Genomic DNA, 20,693 nt, shown 5'->3' with positions numbered 1-20,693 from the left:
CTACAAACCTGTCAATTGACATAGACTCATGCTCATTTACTCAACCATATATGCACACAGACAACACCTACAGGGCTTTGCAGACACAATCATGCAAACTAGGCTTAAGCCTAGGATGATGAAAGATGAAATAAGTAGGGGTACAGAGAAAAGTGTGCACATGGTGCACTTACCTGCTTCTTTGTTGCACCATAGAGCTGTCCATACAGGGATAGGACCTCCTCTACCATCTTCTCAAGCTCTTCGGGTGAGAGGGCAGGGGCACTATCACCTGTAAGACGTCATGCTGCTGCTCCTGCTCACCAGGAAGACATGGGGTACAATGGCGACATGGACGACATCAACCGTAAGTACACACACACCTACCTGTATTATAACATGTATACAATTTTTTTACTGCTACCAAACACATTATAGGGGAGAGGACGTCAATGACCCATATCCTACTTACATTTGGACTGTAACATTTGTCACGAGTGATCTGTTGGTGGAAAGTAATAACCACCAGGGCAGTCAAAACAGCGTACTCACGTTGTCGATGGAGATGGTAGGCAGTATGGCGTACTCGCGGGAATAAACATCAACCAAGGGGCTGGACGATTACTAGACTTACGTATAGGACACTCTTATTTGGATGATCCCGACGAAGGGAAATACAATTAGAAACCTCATTAGTAAGCAAAATTACAACTCGTGAGAAGTGAATGCCTCTGGAATAAAGGAGGTTTACACACAAGCCGTAACAAGCCTTGAAAAAGTCACTGGGTGATTGTCCCGGACGAAACATGTGTTGGCCAGGCTGAATGTGGAATCAGGCCAGGCTGAATGTGGAATCATTTGAATTATCAAGTGGAATAATGAGACTCATTATACCAATTGGATTAATAGACAGACATGTGCCTGATTTTTCTACAAATTTGTACCAACCTTATGCTGTTATTTCAGGGTTTTGGGTTGTTCCCTTTCAGAGCACTGTCCAACACTTGGAAGTTAAGTTTGATACATGTGAACATCTATTACTACTGGTACAAGATTGTGAGCGCCATTACCCCACTTAACCACCTTTTCTTTATGACAGTCAAAACAGGATATCTGAACAATAAACACAGTCATTTACAGGCGCGGCCCGTCCTTCAGGGCGGAGGGGCCACACACCCCACCTTTTGCCCCTCATGAAGAGTGTCTGTCAGGCTGAGCAAAGGTCAGCCTGACAGACACTCTTCATGTTCAGGTCAGGCAGCCAGGAGCAGATATGCACAATTTGCACAGACTCCTGGCTGCATGAGCTGAACCTTGCTGGGCTAAGGAGGTCACAGCTCCTATGGGTGTGACCTCCTCGGCTCAGCAAAGGTGCCTTGAGGCCCTCCTCTGGGTGACGAGGAAAGCGTCACCCATTGACTTCGACCTGGGTGCTTCGGGTTTAAGCCCTGAAGCGCCCAGGGCGAGAATCAATCAGTGACACTTCGTCACAGAGTGAGGTGGGGTCAGCAGTCTCACTGACCCCATCCCACTCTGTGACGAGGCTGGGACTGCCGCCTTTCCTCATTGGCTGACCTAAGGTCAGCCAATGATGGAAGGCAGCAATCCCAACCCTCCTGGGACCCCCGAGGCTGAAGGTAAGTGTGTGTGTGTGTGTGTGAGATCTTTTAAAATGAATATTTGGTGCTTGCGTGCATGTTTGAATGTTATGAGTGTTGTTAATGGATGTGCGTGCGTGCGTGCTTGTGTGTGTGAAAGAATGAGTGTGTGTGTATGTGAACTTTTAAAATTAATGTTTGATGCATGCGAGCATGTTTGAATGTTATGAGTGTTGTTAATGGGTGTGTGTGTGTGTGAAAGAATGAGTGTGTGTGTGCTTCCCGCCCACCCCGTCCCTCCTAAAGCTGCCGCCCGCCACTGGTCATATATGCTCCATGCTGGGCATTTCAACTTAGGGTAGTAGTTTATTCCTGGGTTCCAGCTACAAAATATATGAGAACACTAGTGTGAAACACATTGCACGTCCACACCAGTTTGATCCCAGAAGATATTTGACATATGCTACATTGTCAGGGGGAGCACTCTGTCCCTCACTCAATCACCTGCAAAAGGTTCAATCAAGATCATGCTATGTACTCACCCCCTTGTGGCTGCTGTGCTTGTATCAAACACCAATCCAAGGCTGGATAGGCCACCACCAAAAAGCAGGCCATTTGGTTGGTCATGGTCCAATGGGCACCCCATCCTCATTGGGAGGACATACCCAGCTGGACCTATGTGGTCTTTTGAGTCCAATGTCTCAGGTCCTCCTACATCTTATGACATTGGGCGCTCTGCCGGCGGTGGACCCCCAGGGTCCACACCTCCTTGCTGATGGCATGGTAGGTCCCCTTCATCTGATGAGCATTTACCTGCATGGATGCAAATGACAAGACAGAATATTGGGGGTCATTCTGACCCTGGCGGCCGGTGACCGACCACGGGAGCACCGCCAACAGGCTGGCGGTGCTCCCAAGGGCATTCTGACCGCGGCGGTTCAGCCGCGGTCAGAAAGGGTAAACCGGCGGTCTCCCGCCGGTTTACCGCTGCCCCATTGAATCCTCCATGGCGGCGGAGCGCGCTCCGCCGCCATGGGGATTCAGACACCCCCTACCGCCATCCTGTTCATGGCGGGAAACCCGCCATGAACAGGATGGCGGTAGGGGGTGCCGCGGGGCCCCTGGGGGCCCCCTGCAGTGCCCATGCCAATGGCATGGGCACTGCAGGGGCCCCCGTAAGAGGGCCCCACAAAGTATTTCAGTGTCTGCTTTGCAGACACTGAAATACGCAACGGGTGCAACTGCACCCGTCGCACCCGTCGCACCCCTGCAACTACGCCGGCTCAATTCTGAGCCGGCGTCCTCGTTGCAGGGGCATTTCCACTGGGCCGGCGGGCGCTCTTGTGGAGAGCGCCCGCCGGCCCAGCGGAAATGTTTGAATGGCCGCCGCGGTCTTTTGACCGCGGTGCGGTCATTTGTCGGCGGGACCTTGGCGGACGGCCTCCGCCGTCCGCCAAGGTCTGAATCAGGCCCATTATGTCCACAAGTCCCATTCAAAATGGCTGAGTCACATACATGTCAGTGTGAGTTAATTACATCCTGTCCTGACCACCCTGTCCACCTGTGGCACACAACATTCATTGGACTCAAGGAAATGACTGCAAACACTTCAAATTAGGGAGCAGTATACACACTCTCCAGCTCAGGGCCTGCACTGACCAGGTAGAAAATCAGTGACTTGGATGAGACATGAGCTAATCACATGCCATTAACCAATAACATGATTAAACACATCTCACAATGTGGCAGTTGACAGGTAAAGCACACTTCAAACAATGCACAAATACATCCAGTACCACTAAATATCACCCGCTGCATACAGTCCTGACATGTCACAATAACCTTCCTTACAGACCTATTGTGCTTGGACCACATTTAAGGGTATAACAAGTTAAGCACACAAAGAGGCACACCTGTCCATGTGTTGACATGTGCAGAAACAGAAGCATGCACCTGCTAGTGCTGGTGGTGGTGGTCTGTGTGCCACATCAACATTTAGGGACAAACATCCGCACATGTCTGTTCACAAAACCTATAGTACTGAAAGAGAAACTGGGCCCTGCATTGTACACGTTCAGTCTCATAACAATACCAGCATAGTCCAAAATCACGGCACATCACTCCATGGCACACTGCATGCAGATGTGCAATGCCCAAAATATTATGCGCATGCACTGGACACATCATTGCTGGATGAAAGAGACAACAGGGCAGTTGCATCAAGGGTATGTGACACACATTGTCAGATATGATATGAGCACAACAGTAACATATTATGACCCTGTCCCCAAAGCAAATTGCATCATAATCAGTGGACGTGGTCTCAAGAAGCTACATATTGACTGTGAGGCATGATTTGACCCCATCACTTGCTGTCCAGGGATAGAGGGAGTGGGTACTGTGCCACACTTGTAGTGGAAATGGGAATTGATACCAACCCATACGACCATGTATGGCGAGACTGACAATACACAGGCCCCCATCTCTGCAGGATATGCAGACATACTGTGCAAAAACACAGAAGGAGCACAAATTGTGGCCAACCAACGCATACAACATGCATTTACACCCCCCTGCTGTCATGCAACCACATGTGACTACACATTACAGACATCTAGTGGCAAGATTGCTGCCAGAACACTTCACCTAGTCATGTGCATCACTCCATGCACACTCACCACATTGTCTCAGGACTACAAACCTGTCAATTGACATAGACTCATGCCCATTTACTCAACCATTTACGCACACAGGCAGCACCTACAGGGCTTTGCATACACAATCATGCAAACTGGGCTTAAGCCTAGGATGATGAAAGATGAAATAAGTAGGGGTACAGAGAAACATGTGCACATGGTGCACTTCCCTGCTTCTTTGGTGCACTTCCCTGCTTCTTTGGTGCACCATACAGCTGTCCATACAGGGATAGGACCTCCTCCACCTTCTTCTCAAGCTCTTCGGGTGAGAGGGCAGAGGCACTATCACCTGTAAGACGCAGGATGATTGCTCCCAGGGGCGTTACACAGCAGCTTAGGTTGTGAAGGTCTTGCTGGCAGCAGTATCAGGAGTCAAGTGAGAGAATCAATCAAAAATGGCGGTCACATCTGCCACATACACAACCTTCACACCGGCGGATGCTGCCATTGGGCCAAGACGGCCACAGGCAGCAATGTTATCCTATAGCAGTAGCCACTGCGGTGGCATCGGCCTACCGCAATGACGACTTCCGCCATCGGTTGGGGCAGTTCCTAATGTCCAGTAGAGTAGGTTAGGTAGCCGCGATTTTAGAGGTATACAATGCAATTACAACATATATTTTGATGCGTCACAAGCATAAAAATGATGTGTTTACAAATAGTGCATGCTGGCCTTGTCCTGTCATGTAGGTCAATTGTTTCTGTTACATTGTAGGTATGTTGTCCTGCAAATATGACACAATTATTAGAGGTACAGCTACCACCCTCTCCCATATGTGTAAACCATGATTTGGGGCATTGAATCACATGGAGTTTATGAAGTTATTTGGACGTGAGGCAGCTGACCATATAGAGGTGTTTGTACACCTATGTTGATAAGCAAGGTGTCAACGTTTCTGAAATAGGCAAATGTCATGCGTGGTGTGTGTTGTGTATCATGTTTACAGTGACTCACATGACATGACACATTTCATGTCTGACATGTATACTGTAAATTGCTAGAGTCACATTGAGTGACTGCCTGTTTGCATGTTTGGCCCATATAGTAACCCTGGAGGAGAAGGCTCAGACACCCTTCTGTGTACCGTCCAATACCAGACTTGCAGACCATGGACAATAGACATGTCATACAGTTGTATCGCCGGGATAGGCAGACAACCATGGATCTCTGTCATCAGTTGCACCCAGATCTCATGCCAGCCATACATATCCAAACAGCATACCACCCATAGTACAAGTCATGTCAGTGTCAGGATGTCCCAGTCTATGTTGAGTTCTGTGTTGAAGGATGTTCTTTCATCAATGTTGAAACACCTGGACAGCTACATTTGTTTCCCTCAACATGAATATTTTACCCATGTTAAAGCAGAGTTCTATGGTTTGGCACACATTCCACATGTTGTAAGAGCAATTGATGGTACCCATGTAGCCATGGTTTCACCGCATAGGAATGAACAGGTTATTGGAATAGGAAGAACTTCTATTCCATCTATGTCCAAGTAGTGTGTTTGGCGGACGTCTACATTTCTCAAGTGTGTGCCCAGTACCCACGTTCATTACAGGATAGCATGATTCCCCAGCTGATGACATGACTGTACCTAGAGTGAGCCTGCCTGGTTCGTAAGTCATATATGTCATGTGTGTATGTGTGCTATGTCTGCTGGTACTGGGACGCTGCTCTGGACTGATGGTTGCACACATGTCCCATTTCCTTACAGAGAATTCTGCCTACCCAAACAATCCATGATTGTTGACACCAGTTAGGAACCCAACTAGGGCAGGGGAATTCTGCTTAAACGAGGCACATGAAAGAACAAGCTGTGTTGTGGAGTGGGTTTTTCGGCTCCTGAAGGCAAGATTCCGCAGCATAGACAAATCCGGTGAAGCCCTCCTCTACTCACCCCAAAAAGGTTTTAAGATCATTGAGACCTATTGCTTGCCACACAACATTGCCCTGAGGAGAACCATCCCATACATTTCTGATGAGGGAGAGCTAGCAGTACCACTGGGTGAGCCTCCTAAAATGCCAAGTGAGGATGACAGTGACGAGGATGGAGGTGGAGACATGTGGACAGACCTTATCAACTAGTGCTTCACAAGTGTAAGTATGTGCTGTTCAGTGATTACTGTGATTGCATGGGGCACTATAGGGGCCAGGATTTGTGGAGAAGGGTATCTCTGTCACCATGAGACAGGGAATTTCATTCTGTGCATCATACAGGCCAGAATTGCTAGCTACATCAGACTTGATGATGTGCCTCTCTTGAGGATATCATGTATTTAGGGCAGTCACATTGCACTGTCTGGGAAAAAACAGAAGTTTAAAATGGCTTTTGTGTCTAATGTATGCCTTTGCAAGCCTATAGTCCTTGTATGTCACTTTTTCCTTCCAGGTCTCTTCCCATGTCATCCTCATGTGGGCATTTCAGAGTTGTGTCATTGGCAGGTGGCTATAGCTGGTCTGACATGTGAAGGGGACGTGGAATTAATCCAGGTACTGTTTGCCGCATATTTGGGTTGTGTCAGTTCCATGCCCAGACTGCCTAGATAGTGGGAGGGCAGTAATCTAAGCTGAAGATTTGACCTGTTTGCCCTGGTATGTTGGTTCATTGGTTTCATGTGTATGATCATGTGGCCTTGTAATGTCTCATCCTGTACAATCCATCCATTCTCCCTCCACAGTGTGTTTATAATGATCCTGTATGCCTTGTACATAGATGTCAATGTGTTTCCTGATTTTCAGGCCATAGTGCCTGTGCCGCAACACTGACATAGGGATGCAACATGCCACTAGATGCTTAAACATTTTCATGGAATGGTCCTCTGACTCTGGACTGTTGTACTGTTTTCTGTCTGTGTCATGGGGCATGCCAATTTGGACAGACCTGGTTTTGGTATGTGATAAGGGTCAAGCTGGTGACAACATCCACCAATATGTTTGCCTATTCTACGAGACAGGGTCTAGCATAGCCCTTTCTTCTGTGGACAAGGGGATGGTACTTTGAGATATGCAGTCAGAGGGAACAATGTTTAATCATTCTTGGCATTGACAGTCCAGATATATTAGCAGTGTATGGGCTATGCAGTATTAAAAAGCAATTTGGTGTGAGTGACCACTTGTTTTGTTGTGTTGCTAATAATCCTAAACCTGACACTGCTTGTGCCATATCCCTTCTTACATTACCGACTTAAGAGTTCCTCATTTGCATCACATGAATTTCACATTGTACATCCCACAATGATGACAAATCGCTATTAGGAATTGATTGTGTGCTAGTTGAGTTTATTCACATGTGCTCTGAACAAAGAGGTGGATTTTGATTAAAACAAAAACGTAAATAGTGAATGAATCAGTCATAGTAGTTGTAATCATTGGAGTAGCTGTCACAACATTTGAAGTCCAAAGTCCAGTGTCCTACTATCCTGGAAAATAGATAGTGTGTGAAGAACAGTCAGAAGAGTGATTCCATGACACACAGAGGGGCTCCATTAGTAAAGGGCTCACTTCACTCACGGAAGTGGTTGATGTCTTGCACCCCTTGGTTGTTTGGGTGGACATCCCTGTAGGAGGCTGGCCTGGCTTGTAGTAGGTACCCTAGGTAATTACACCTTTTACCAGGTCCACATATCCCTTATTAATGAAATGTAGTCAGTGTTCTAGCAGCTTAGTCTGTCTAGAGGTAGCTGTAGCAGAGCAGCTTAGGCTGAAGTAGGAGACATGCAAAGCTCCTGCAATACCAATATGGTTACACAGTCCTTATACACAATAAAAGACAATACTCAGTGTTACCAAAAATAAAGGTACTTTATTTTAGTGACACAAGGTCAAAAATATCATAGAGGCAATACTCCTTCTGGAGGTGCGTATTATACACAATGTATACACTAGAGACCAAAATCAGGTAAGTAAGTACTCACAGAATAGTGCAAAATACAATAGAATGCAATAGGCCTAGGGGCAACACAAACCATATACTAAGAAAGTGGAATGTGAATCACAAACTTCCTGCTAGGCAAGTGTAGTGTGTAGATGGGCACTGGGAGTGTAAGAAAACATCACAGGTAAGTAAAATACCCACCTCAGAGCCCAGGAAAGTAGGAGTAAAGTACTGCAAGTTTCCTCAGGACACACTACAAGCCGTGATTAGAGTTATTGCAAGAACCAAGCAAGACTGCAAGCAACAAAAGGTGGATTCCTGGACCTGAAGACCTGTGAAGAGAGGAGACCAAGTCCAGAAGTCGCAGAAGATTCCAGGAAGACAGGAGCCCCTGCCAACCAAGAAGATGGTGCAAAAGAGGATTCTACGGTTAGAAGAAGTCTGCAGAAGAAGAAGATGGGTGTGGGTTCCTGCATGATGCAAGAGGTGTCCCACGTCGAGAAGTTGTATGCAGGCAGTTTGCGTCATTGGATTAATCCAACAAGCCTTGGTTCAAGCAAGGCCGCAGTTTGCTCCAAAATGGCGCTGACTGGACCCGGGAGGGACCTGGGGACCTCAACTCAGACCGAGGAGACATAGGGGGCTCCAAACACTGGAGGGAACCAACAGATGACCAGGCAGCACCCATGGGAGTCCCAGGACATGGGGACAAAGAAGGTGCAAATTGCGGTTGGTGCAGCACAACAAAAGAAGTTCCTATGCCACCGGAGAACAACTCAGCGGGTTGTGCGTCACAGGATGGAGTGCTGGGGATCTGGGCCATGCTGTACATGAAGGAGTCTTGCAAAAAGTGCACAGAGGCCCCAGGAGCTAGAGATGACACAGTGTACAGGGGTACTGTCGCAAACTGGCAAGTTAAGCTCTTACCTCCACCAGATTTGGAGAGCTGGAACTTAGGACAGTCTGGGTAAAAGGGGTCTATTACCTGTGTTCCAGGGAGCATGCTCATCGCCAGGAGAGGAGTCCCAGAGAACTGGTTGTCATCTTCAAAGGTGCCTGCTGGAGCAGGGAAATTACTCCATCACTCCACGGGAGATTCCTTCGGTTCTTCTGGTCCAGGATGAAGGCAGAAATTCCTCAGAGCATGCACACCTTGGAAACTGTTGCAGTTGCTGGCTGGAGATGAAGTTGTAGGGCCACACCCCTGGGGTGGGGGTGGACAGGGAAGTGGTCACTCCCCTTTCCAGTTTTATGTCAGAGCAGGACCTGGGGGTCCCTGAACTGGTGTAGACTGGCTTATGCAAGGAGGGCACGATCTGTGTCCATCAAAGCAATTCCAGAGGCTCAGGGAGGCTACCTCTCCCAGGCCTGTAACACCTATTTCCAAAGTAAGAGAGTGTAACACCCTCCTCCCAAAGGAAACGTGAGGTGGCAGCAGCTATAGCTGCAGTGCAAGCCTTAGAGAGCTGGTTTGGCAGTCCCAGGGGTCCATGGTGGAGCCCCCAGGATGCATGAGATTGGCCCCCCAATACCAGATGTGGAATGGGGGACAATTCCATGATCTTCAACACCTTATATGGCCACATTTGGAGTTACCATTGTGAAGCTACACATAGGTATTAACCTATATGTAGTGCACATGTGTAATGGTATCCCTGCACTCACGAAGTCTGGGGAATTGGCCCTGGACAGTGTGGGGTAACCTTTGCTAGTGCAAGGGTGCCCTCACACTTAGTAACTTTGCACCTAGCCTTCAGTAAATGAAGGTTATACATATAGGTGGCTTATAAGTTACTCAAGTGCAGTGAAAATGGCTGTTAAATATTGTGTGCACTATTTCACGCAAGCTGAGGTGGCAGAATGTGGAAGAGTTTGTCTGAGCTCCTTATGGGTGGCAAAAGAAATGCTGCAGCCCATAAGGATCTTCTGGAACCCCAATGCCCTGGGTACCTAGGTACCATATACTGTGGATTTAGGAGGTGGGTCCAGTGTGCCAATTGGAATTGGAATATGAAGTCACTAAACTATAGTGACTAATTTGGAAGCAGAGAGAGCATAAACACTGAAGTTATGGTTAGCAGAACTTCAGAGACACAGTTAAACACTACTGACAACACACACATAGGCCACAATCTATGAGCACTGGGGTAATGGCAGCAGGATCCCAGTGAGACAGGGAAAATACACTGACAAATAGGGTTTTCACTATGAGCACTGGGGTCGTGGCTAGCAGCATCCCAGTGGGACAGTAAAAACCCACTGACACACACTCACAAACAGGCCAAAAGTGGGGTAACCATACTAGAAAGAGGCTTCTTTCTCAATATCCTCACTTATGGGGGGGTTCTTCAGCTACAGAGGCAGTCCAAGGCGGGTCCTTCCACTGGCTGGGCCTCCCTTCTACTAGCTGCCACTGAGGTCGAAGGGGCAGAGGCTTCTAGGCCAATGTGAGGTGTCTGGTGTTGTCCTTGACCCATGGTCATGGTGGTGTTCCGATCCCTCTGCACCCTTTTTAAGGAAGCAAAGGTGGCATTGTGGGCCTCTCACTGTTGCAATATTTCATGGTGGTAATCCCTCTGCAGCTGCTTGATCTCCCTGAGTTTGTGAGTACCTGGCCCATCATGCCTTTGGATTGTTGGTAGGTTCCCAAAACGTTGCCCCATCCCCAACAGCCACATTCCGCTGGCCAACACCATCTCTATCATGCACCATACCCCTATGTGCCTGCACCCTTTGCACAGTTTGTCACCCACCACTGAGTCCAGGTACATAATTGTCGGAGCTGTCTAGATATAATAGAGATACCAGGACTGGGGGCACACAATTGTCCTCTGGACCCAGGGTTGGGGGTGACTAGTTGCCTAAGATTTTGATGCAAGAAGGCTGGGAGGAATCCATGTGATCAGTATGAGGCTAACCGGTGTCATCTGACCAGGTTGCCCAGATAAGTTGGCGCTGTCCTTGATGTCTACACTTCCAGGAATGGTATCCTCACTGGGGGCTTGATCCATGGAGGGAGCAGCATTGTTTTGATAGGTGTCTGTGTACCCAGTGGCCGATAAACCTGTTGGAGTTAGAGACAGTATATTTCAGTTTGTACTGTGACATATACCACTGACAGTTTACTGTGACATTTGACTAAGGCCATGTACTTATTGGCTTTGCATTTTTCTCCTTATGTGAGAGGCACACCTGCAGATCTGACATTTGGGGAACAGTCCAATTCCATTTCAAGTCACCTTGCTACAGAATGTCTGACTATCTTGGCACTTGGATGTCTGTTCATAGACTCCTACCTCTCCAGCAGTGCAATCAAAACAGTGGACATGCATGATGTGGCTTAGGTCATCCCAAGACCTAGTGGACTGTAATGCGAGCAGACCTGAATCCTCGTTGTTGTATATCTTAGTTGTCATCGTGTGGTCAGTGCACTGTGAGTATGTGTCTTGCCACAAACATTTAGATGAGGCACCTTGGTGCCTTTGAGTTGTCCTACATTCATTGGGCACATAGGCTGGGCTGTCCTTCCTGTCCACATTATTGACATCTTGGCTTATCTGCTCAAGAGGGATCTATTTGATTAGGCAGATCACAGAGTATACCATGATCTGTATATCGATCCCTCAAAGGTAGGTAACCTGCATTTGTGATTTTACAGACAGCAGCACAATAGTTATTAGAGTTAGAGGTACTGTTCTTCCTAGGATTTACGGTCATGTTACACAAAATTCTAAACACAGCATTCATAAGTCATCCTCTCACCTGACTAGACTTTCATAGGGAGGGGATGTCAAAGGATGTTAGGACAGATGCACTGTGAGCATGTCTTTTTGCATTGAGTAGACACTGCCTGCTGACCTTGGCATTGGAGTCTTGGCCTGTCATTGCCATGCCCTAGCCAGTTAATATCCTCATGGGAGAGTACATGACAAAGGTGGGGTAGAGGGGGAATGGTCCCAGTAGCAGTATACACAGTATTGGCTGAGTGGAGTGCCATAACTAGTGCCTGCTCACCTTGGCATTGCTGTCTTGGCCTGGCCTAGCCACACCCTATCCAGTTAATATACCGATGGGTGAGTACATGGCAATGGCTGATTAGAGGGGGAAAGGTCATAGTAGCAGTGCACACAGTATTGACTGAGTGGAGTGACATTATCAGTGCCTGCTGACTGTGGCATTGCTGTCTTGGCCTGTTTTAGCCACATCCTATCAAGTTAATATCTACATGGGTGAGCACAAGGCAACGGCTGAGTAGAGGGAAAATGGTCCTTGTATCAGTGAGCACATTATTTGCAGAATGGAATGACATTGCCAGTGCCTGCTGATCTTGGCACTGGTGTCTTGGCCTGTCCTAGACACACCCTATCCAGTTAATATCCCCATGGGTGAATACATGGCAAAGGCTGAGTAGAGGGGGCATGGTCCTAGTAGCAGTGCACACAGTATTGGCTGAGTGGAGTGACAATGCCTTTGCCTGCTGACCTTGGCATTGCTGTCTTGGCCTGTCCTAGCCACACCCTATCGAGTTAATATCCACATGGGTGAGTACATGGCAAAAGCTGAGAAGAGGCAGAATGGTCTTAGTAGCAGTGCACACAATATTGGCTGAGTGGAGTGACAATATGTTGGAAAATTGGTTATTGGTAAGGGCAGGTAGGTACCTACACTTAGCAATAGGCCACTAACCTCCACTAAGGTCCAGTTAGGTCTCAGTAAATTAACCCCAGCTCAATCCTTGGTAGCTTGGCAATGAGCGTCAAGGCTTAACTTAGGAGACAGAGGGGGTCATTCTGACTCCCGCCGGCGGCGGTAACTGCACGCCCGGCGGGAGCCGCCGAATGAACGCACCGCGGTCAAATGACCGCGGCGCCCATTCTGGCTTTCCCGCTGGGCTGGCGGGCGACCGCCAGAAGGCCGCCCGCCAGCCCAGCGGGAAAGCGCCTTCAACGAGGAAGCCGGCTCCGAATGGAGCCGGCGGAGTTGAAGGCGTGCGACGGGTGCAGTGGCACCCGTCGCGATTTTCAGTGTCTGCTTGGCAGACACTGAAAATCTATGTGGGGCCCTGTTAGGGGGCCCCTGCAGTGCCCATGCCATTGGCATGGGCACTGCAGGGGCCCCCAGGGGCCCCACGACAACCGTTACCGCCATCCTGTTCCTGGCGGGGAAAACCGCCAGGAACAGGATGGCGGTAAGGGGGTCGGAAGCAAGCAGCGCCGCCGTGGAGGATTCCCTGGGGCAGCGGGAAACCGGCGGGACACCGCCGGTTACCCGTTTCTGACCGCGGCTGTACCGCCGCGGTCAGAATGCCCATGGAAGCACCGCCAGCCTGTTGGCGGTGCTTCCGCGGTCGTTGGCCCTGGCGGTCCATGACCGCCAGGGTCAGAATGACCCCCAGAGTGTAAAGCATTCAAATATCACAAAACAGTAATTAAATAAAACACAGGAAACAGTTTAAAATTCCAAAACCAATTAATACAAATAGATCATATTTTTATCTTTAAAATGACACAAAAACGAACAAAATCGGATAAGGGGAACCGGAGATATGAATTTTTAAAGAATTCTTATTTTTTTAGCACCTAGAAACAAAAAGCGCCAATCGGGTCATCTGGTTGCACCTCGACCGGGGCAAAGTCAAAGTTTCAGGTCGACTGCGATGGAGCCCTGCTCGGCTACAGGCTGCGGGAGGCCTTGGTTAAAAGTTTACCTTCACACTTAGGTGGTCATTACAACCCTGGCGGACGGTGTAAAAGGTGGGGTAATACCGCAAACAGGCCCGCGGAAAAAAGAATTACGACCCTGGTGGTAACCGCCAACAAAGACAGCCACTTTAACACTTCGCCCGCCACGGCGGTACAGACAAACAGCGTGGCGGTCACCGCCAACAGACTGACGGGAGACAAAGTACCGCCTACACTATTACAACACACCAATCCGCCACCTTTTCCGGGGCGGATTCACTGTGGATAAAAACACGGCGGGAACAGCCTTTGCTATGGGAAAACGCTTACCTCAACACACTCCACGAGGAACGACGACTCCATGGAGCCGGAACTCCAAATACTACCTGCCCTTGTCTTTCTGCACCTGTACGAACAACAGCGACGTAGGCGCAGAACATACCAGTGAGTACCGCATCTACGACACGGGGGAGGCAAAGGTTAGGGGGACACCCAACAAACACCCACACCCCCACCCTCGCATATTACAACATACACACCAATGCAGTCAAAAATATCACATTAACAACCCACAATCCCCCCGGAAGAATGCAAAGACAAAGCGAGATCCGTTCAAATATTGTAATGTGCCAATATACATGTCATATAAAAATATACTGAATCATATCTTGAAATCTGTCATATTTATATATACAATACAAGAAGTAGTGCAGATATGTACACAACAATGTCCGTGCACCAACAGTCCAAAAATGCATGGGCGAGGCCCACAATAGATACCTGACCAAAATCCGAGAGAACACTGCTGGGGCATCAGATTGAAACACTACAGGCACCTCAGGGGGAAGGGAAGGGGGGGCACTTCAGCCACATGACTGCAAAGCCAGATCCACGACAGGGCTCCATGCCCATTGATGTATCCTGGGGAGTGCAAAGCCACAGTCTCTCAAGTCTTTACAGTGGGTGGGTTGCCCACTGGACCATCCTGGGGAGTGCAAAGCCACATTCTCTCAAGTCTCTACAGTGGGTGGCTTGCCCACTGTGCCATCCTGGGGAGCGCAAAGCCACAGTCTCTCAAGTATTTACAGTGGGTGGGTTGCCCACTGGACTATCCTGGGGAGTGCAAAGCCACATTGACGCAAGTAGATGCAGTTCTCAACTGGTACTGGGTGGGACTGGTGGCCAGACTGGATGAGTCTCCCCGTGAAAGTTCCTGTCCTGTCACTGTCCCAGCTGCAAATGGGAGAAGGATGCCTGATGTGGCGGCCTATTCATACCCACACGGTGTTTGCCCTGATCAGCGGTCTTCACCATGGCGGTCTTGGCCTTGTTCAGCGGTGCTTTGCCATGGCTGGCTATGGACTGTTCAGCAGTGCTTTGCCATGGCGGTCTTGGCCTTGTTCAGCGGTGCTTTGCCATGGCTGGCTATGGACTGTTCAGCGGTCTTCACCATGGCGGTCTTGCCCTTGTTCAGCGGTGCTTTGCCATGACTGGCTATGGACTGTTCAGCGGTAGCCTGAGATGGTGGTTCAGATACTGACATTGGTGTGTGGCATGACGAACTCCACACTGGATATTGGGGTGTGGCATGACGAACTCCACACTGGACATTGGGGTGTGGCATGATGAACTCCACACTGGACATTGGGGTGTGGCATGACGAACTCCACACTGGACATTGGTGTGTGGCATGACGAACTCCACACTGGACATTGGGGTGTGGCATGACGAACTCCACACTGGACATTGGGGTGTGGCATGACGTTCCATCATCGCCCAGCGGGGCTGTGGGATCCTGGTCCCTCCTGGGCACTGACTCCGGCGGTGGTCTCCTGACCAGTGACGATACTCAGGCCCTCCCGGGCACTGACTCTGGCGGTGGTCTCCTGACCAGTAACGATACTTGGGCCCTCCTGGGCAATGACTCTGGCGGTGGTCTCCTGACCAGTAACGATACTTGGGCCCTCCTGGGCACTGACTCTGGCGGTGGTCTCCTGACCAGTAACGATACTCTGGCCCTCCTGGTCACTGACTCTGGCGGTGGTCTCCTGACCAGTGACGATACTTGGGCCCTCCTGGGCACTGACTCCGGCGGTGGTCTCCTGACCAGTAACGACGGTGCTGACGGTTGTGTCTGGACCGCCAGAAATGATGGCGCACTTCTCCGCTGTGACACTCACAACAGGCTGGGCAGACTTCCTCGGAACCTTCCCCACCTTCTTTGGAGTTACAGTTGACTCACCAATCGCCGTCGATCCCATTTCACTTGTTGTCCTACCAGGAGTCTTGACACGGTCCCGTCGTCCACTCTCAAATTTCGGTGCCTTTACAGGGGGTGGGCTTACAGTGCCTTGGCTCCAGGTCCTACTGCCTGCCCTGGTGGACGGTGCACTCCAAAAACCTGGAACATGCACCACTGGTACTGGAGGCTTTTTGGCTGAGGCGCTACGACGGGACTGATGAACTGGAGGGGGGTCAATTTGACAGAGGGACAGTTTCTGACGACACTGAGATGGGTAGTTGGAGGGGGTCTGGGAGTGGAGGTAGAGGAGGTGGTTGTAGGAGGTGTCACTTTAGGTGTTTTGGGTGCAGGTGGAGGTACTGGAGGCTGTCGTGAGGTGGATGGATGTTGGGTGAGTGATTGCTGGCATTTGTGTACTTTGGGAGGGGGCATCACAGACACACTGGGAGAGGACACAGGGGACGTGTAAATGGTAGTGGAGGTGATGAGTGCAGGTGAGCGGCTTGTGGTGCTGGGTGTTCTGGTGCGAGTCCTAGTGCCTGTAGATGTGGTGTATGCAGGTGTGTGTGTAGACGACATTGGGAGGGAGGAGGGAGAAGAGGAGGAGGGGGACACAGTGGGGACAGTGGATGTTGCTGTGTCTGTATGGGTGTGATGCTTGTGTGAGTGCCTGTGGTGTGTGTGGTGCCTATGTTTGCTTGAGCTACTTTTGGGTGTTGACTTGTGTGCCTGCTGGTCTGTAGGTGTGCTTGGGATGGGCCTGACCAGAATGAATGCCTTCCAGGAATGCATTACTGTGTTTCAACTCTCGTTCTACACCCTGGATGGCATTCACAATGGTAGACTGCCCAACAGTGAGTGACCTGAGGAGGTCAATGACCTCCTCACTGAGGGCAGCAGGGGTGACTGGGGCAGGGCCTGAGGTGCCTGGGGCGAAGGTGATGCCCACCCTCCTGGGTGAGCGGGCACGGGACACACGCTGAGGGGCTGCTGGGAGGGCGGTGCTGGTAGGGGAGGTGGGGGCTGTACCTGTAGAAGTGGGGCGCACAGATGGTGCCGCCACCACAGGGGAGCTCCCATCGGCGGACGAGTCCGTGTCGCTGGTTGGTGATCTGGTGGCCGACGTGAAGCTCCCCTCGCCCTCCGTCCCACTGGTGAATTCAGAATCTGTGGTGTGGCCCTCCATGGCCATGTGGGATGCAGCTCCCTCGTGCTCCGGTGCCACTGTACCTCCGCCTGTTGATGCTGATGTACAAAAGGACAGGGAGAGCAGTAAAAGGGGGGAGACAGAAGAAAGAGAGTTTTAGTGCATGGCATACCGCTACCGTTGGCGGACAAGACAGACGCAGCAGCCCCATGCATTACGCCGTGCTCCTGACCTCTGCACATGCTATTTCTGGGATATGGCCTACATGGCAATGGTAGTAATCTGCCCACATGGATGGCAAAGGGGCAACTATACATCAACTTCCCTCTGTTTTGAGCTGGGGTAGAGTGCCACATGGCCTACATAACGGAGGGGCCTTGTCTACCTAACTCGCCCTGGCCTAGGGACACCCAAAACCCACCACCCCCACCCAGACACCTCCACTGCACGCAAAGTCCATATGATGAGGTAGTACTCACCCCCTTGTGTCTGCTGTGATGTCCTTAAGCGCCCATTCAACTCCGGGTAGGCCACCGCCAGGATCCGGAACATCAGGGGGGTCATGGTGCGACGGGCACCCCTCCCACGTTGGGAGGCCATCCCCAGCTGAGCCTCTGCTGTCTTCTTGCTGCAGCGGCGAATGTCCTCCCATCTCTTACGGCAGTGGGTGCCCCGTCTCTGGTGGGCCCCCAGGGTCCGGACTTCCTTGGTGATGGCACGCCAAATGTCCCTCTTCTGGTGGGCGCTGACCTACATGACATGCACAAGGAAAGAGGACAGTCATTACCTACAGCACCGTCGTTGTGATTGGCCCCCTCCCAACTCTATCCCTGTGGCCCATTCATCCCCATGCATAACTGTTCTATGTACTCTGCCCCCTTCATTCATCCACCCAGCCCTCTCCACCCAAGCCTAGCCCATCCAACGTGCTCCCTGTGTACTAACCTGTTGGTCTGAAGGACCGTAGAGTAGCGTGTACTGGGGGAGGACCCCATCCACAGGTTTCTCCAACTCCTGTGCAGGGAAGGCAGGGGCCCTTTCCCCAGACGCAGCAGCCATTGTCGCTTCCAGACCGAGGTCACAGCAGCACTAGCAGTGTAGGTCCTCTCCTGTAGAAGGTCAGGTATCTAGTGATTGAAGAGATAGAAAATGGTGGTGACGTCCGCGGCGGTGACGTCCGCGGCGGTGCGCATCATCACCGGCGGCGCACCTGTTCATTGGCTCCTGGGACCCATAGGGTCCAATGTTAACCAATGCAGCATTGCGCCGCGCTCTACGACCACCTACTGCGACGGTGTCCAACGCCAGCGCAGTCACCCCACAATCCCATTGTCCCAGTTTAGAGGTCAGGCAGCCGCTATTTCAGGGGCCCACATGGCTTCAATTACTACTGCGTCACACATACCGAGGCCCACACTCAAAACCTTTCCCGGATGGGTTAATTGTCTGTTGTAGTCTTGTGTGTGACTGTGGGTACATACCTGGAGGAATGCTGACAGTTTCTTCGCTGTTGTCCTTCTTAGGCACCGTCAGTTGGGACATATTGGAAGATGGCGGAATCCGCCGGTGTACCGACCGCTGGTGGACCTGTTGACAATGGAAGAGCGACATGTTATCATGACCTACCGGTTTGACCGTGCCACAATCCAGGAACTATGTACCCAGTTGGAGCCAGACCTGATGTCACCAATCCGCCATCCGACTGGAATCCCCCCTGATGTGCAGGTGCTGTCAGTGCTGCATTTCCTTTCAAGTGGGTCTTTTCAGACAACAGTGGCAATGGCATCAGGGATGTCCCAGCCTATGTTTTCCAACGTCTTGTCCAGAGTGTTGTCTGCACTGCTGAAATACGTAAGGAGATGCATCATTTTCCCTGAGGTGGAAGATTTGCCTACAGTGAAAGGTCATTTCTATGCCCTTGGACATATCCCCAACGTCATAGGTGCCATTGATGGGACCCATGTAGCTCTGGTCCCCCCCGCAGGAATGAACAGGTGTACAGGAACAGGAAGAGTTATCATTCCATGAATGTCCAGATGGTCTGTTTGGCAGACCAGTACATCTTGCAGGTAAATGCTATGTTCCCTGGCTCTGTGCATGACGCCTACATCCTGCGGAATAGCAGCATCCCTGATATGATGGGTCAACTCCAGAGGCACCGTGTATGGCTATTGGGGGACTCTGGTTACCCCAACCTGTCATGGCTATTGACCCCAGTGAGGAATCCCAGGACCAGGGCAGAGGAACGGTACAATGAGGCCCATGGGCACACTAGGAGGGTGATCGAGCTGACCTTCGGCCTCCTGAAGGCCAGGTTCAGGTGCCTCCATATGACTGGTGGATCCCTATTCTACTCACCGAAGAAGGTGTGCGACATCATCATCGCCTGCTCCATGCTCCATAACTTGGCATTGCAACGGCAGGTGCCTTTTCTGCAGGAGGATGATCCAGATGACGGTGTTGTTGCAACGGGGGAGCCTGGGGAGCCTGTGGACAGTGATGAGGAGCACCCTTGAAAGGCTTGTGATGTGTGACATTGGTATGTTGGCCTTCCAATGGGTAACCTTTTTTAACACTGTAATTGACAATACGAAGTTCACAATCATTGACTGACTCCAGTTTTATTAGTGTTTCAAGGGTGTTTATTTAAGTGCATAACAATGAAGTGGGGTTGTGAAATGGGGATGGGTGATGGTGGAGGAATGTCCATGGCAGAGTCCAGTCTATTAGTCTCACAGGTTCATTGCACATCTGGCCTTTGGAAGTGGAGCTGGGGCAGTTCCGATTTGGACAGGGTAACAAAGTGGGACAGTGGGAGGACGATCAGGGTGGTCTTATTTCCTGGCGGGGGTCTTGCCATCTTGCTCTGTCCTGTTCCTGGATCTCAGGGCCCGCTTGCGTGGTGGTGGTCCGTCTGCAGGGGATGGGGTGCTGGTGTGTTGGTCCTGTGGCGGTGCCTCCTGTCCACTAGCGCCGGAGGAGGTGGTGGGCATTTCATCGTCGTGGCTAGTGTCAGGGGCCCCTTGGAGTGCCACGGTGTCCCTCAAGGTCTTTTGAATGTCCGTCAGCACCCCTACAATGGTGCCCAGGGCGGAGCCGATGGTCCTGAGCTCCTCCCTGAACCCCAAATACTGTTCCTCCTGCAGACGCAGGGTCTCCTGCAACTTGGCCAGTACCGTTGCCATCGTCTCCTGGGAGTGGTGGTATGCTCCCATAATGGAGGAGAGGGCCTCGTTGAGAGTAGGTTCCCTTGGCCTGTCCTCCCTCTGTCGCACAGCAGCCCTCCCAGTTCCCCTGTGTTCCTGTGGCTCCGTCCCCTGGACCGTGTGCCCACTACCACTGCCCCCAGGTCCCTGTTGTTGTTGGGGTGGTGGGTTCGCCTGGGTGCCCTGTAGTGGTGGACACACCGCTGATTGACCTGTCCTGGGTAGGGAGGTTTGGGCCCGCTGGGTGGGTGCTGTGCTGGTGTTCC

This window comes from Pleurodeles waltl, chromosome 3_1 (assembly GCF_031143425.1).
Source record: "Pleurodeles waltl isolate 20211129_DDA chromosome 3_1, aPleWal1.hap1.20221129, whole genome shotgun sequence".
NCBI classification, from domain to species: Eukaryota; Metazoa; Chordata; class Amphibia; order Caudata; family Salamandridae; genus Pleurodeles; species Pleurodeles waltl.
Note: the sequence above shows the minus strand (reverse complement) of the source record.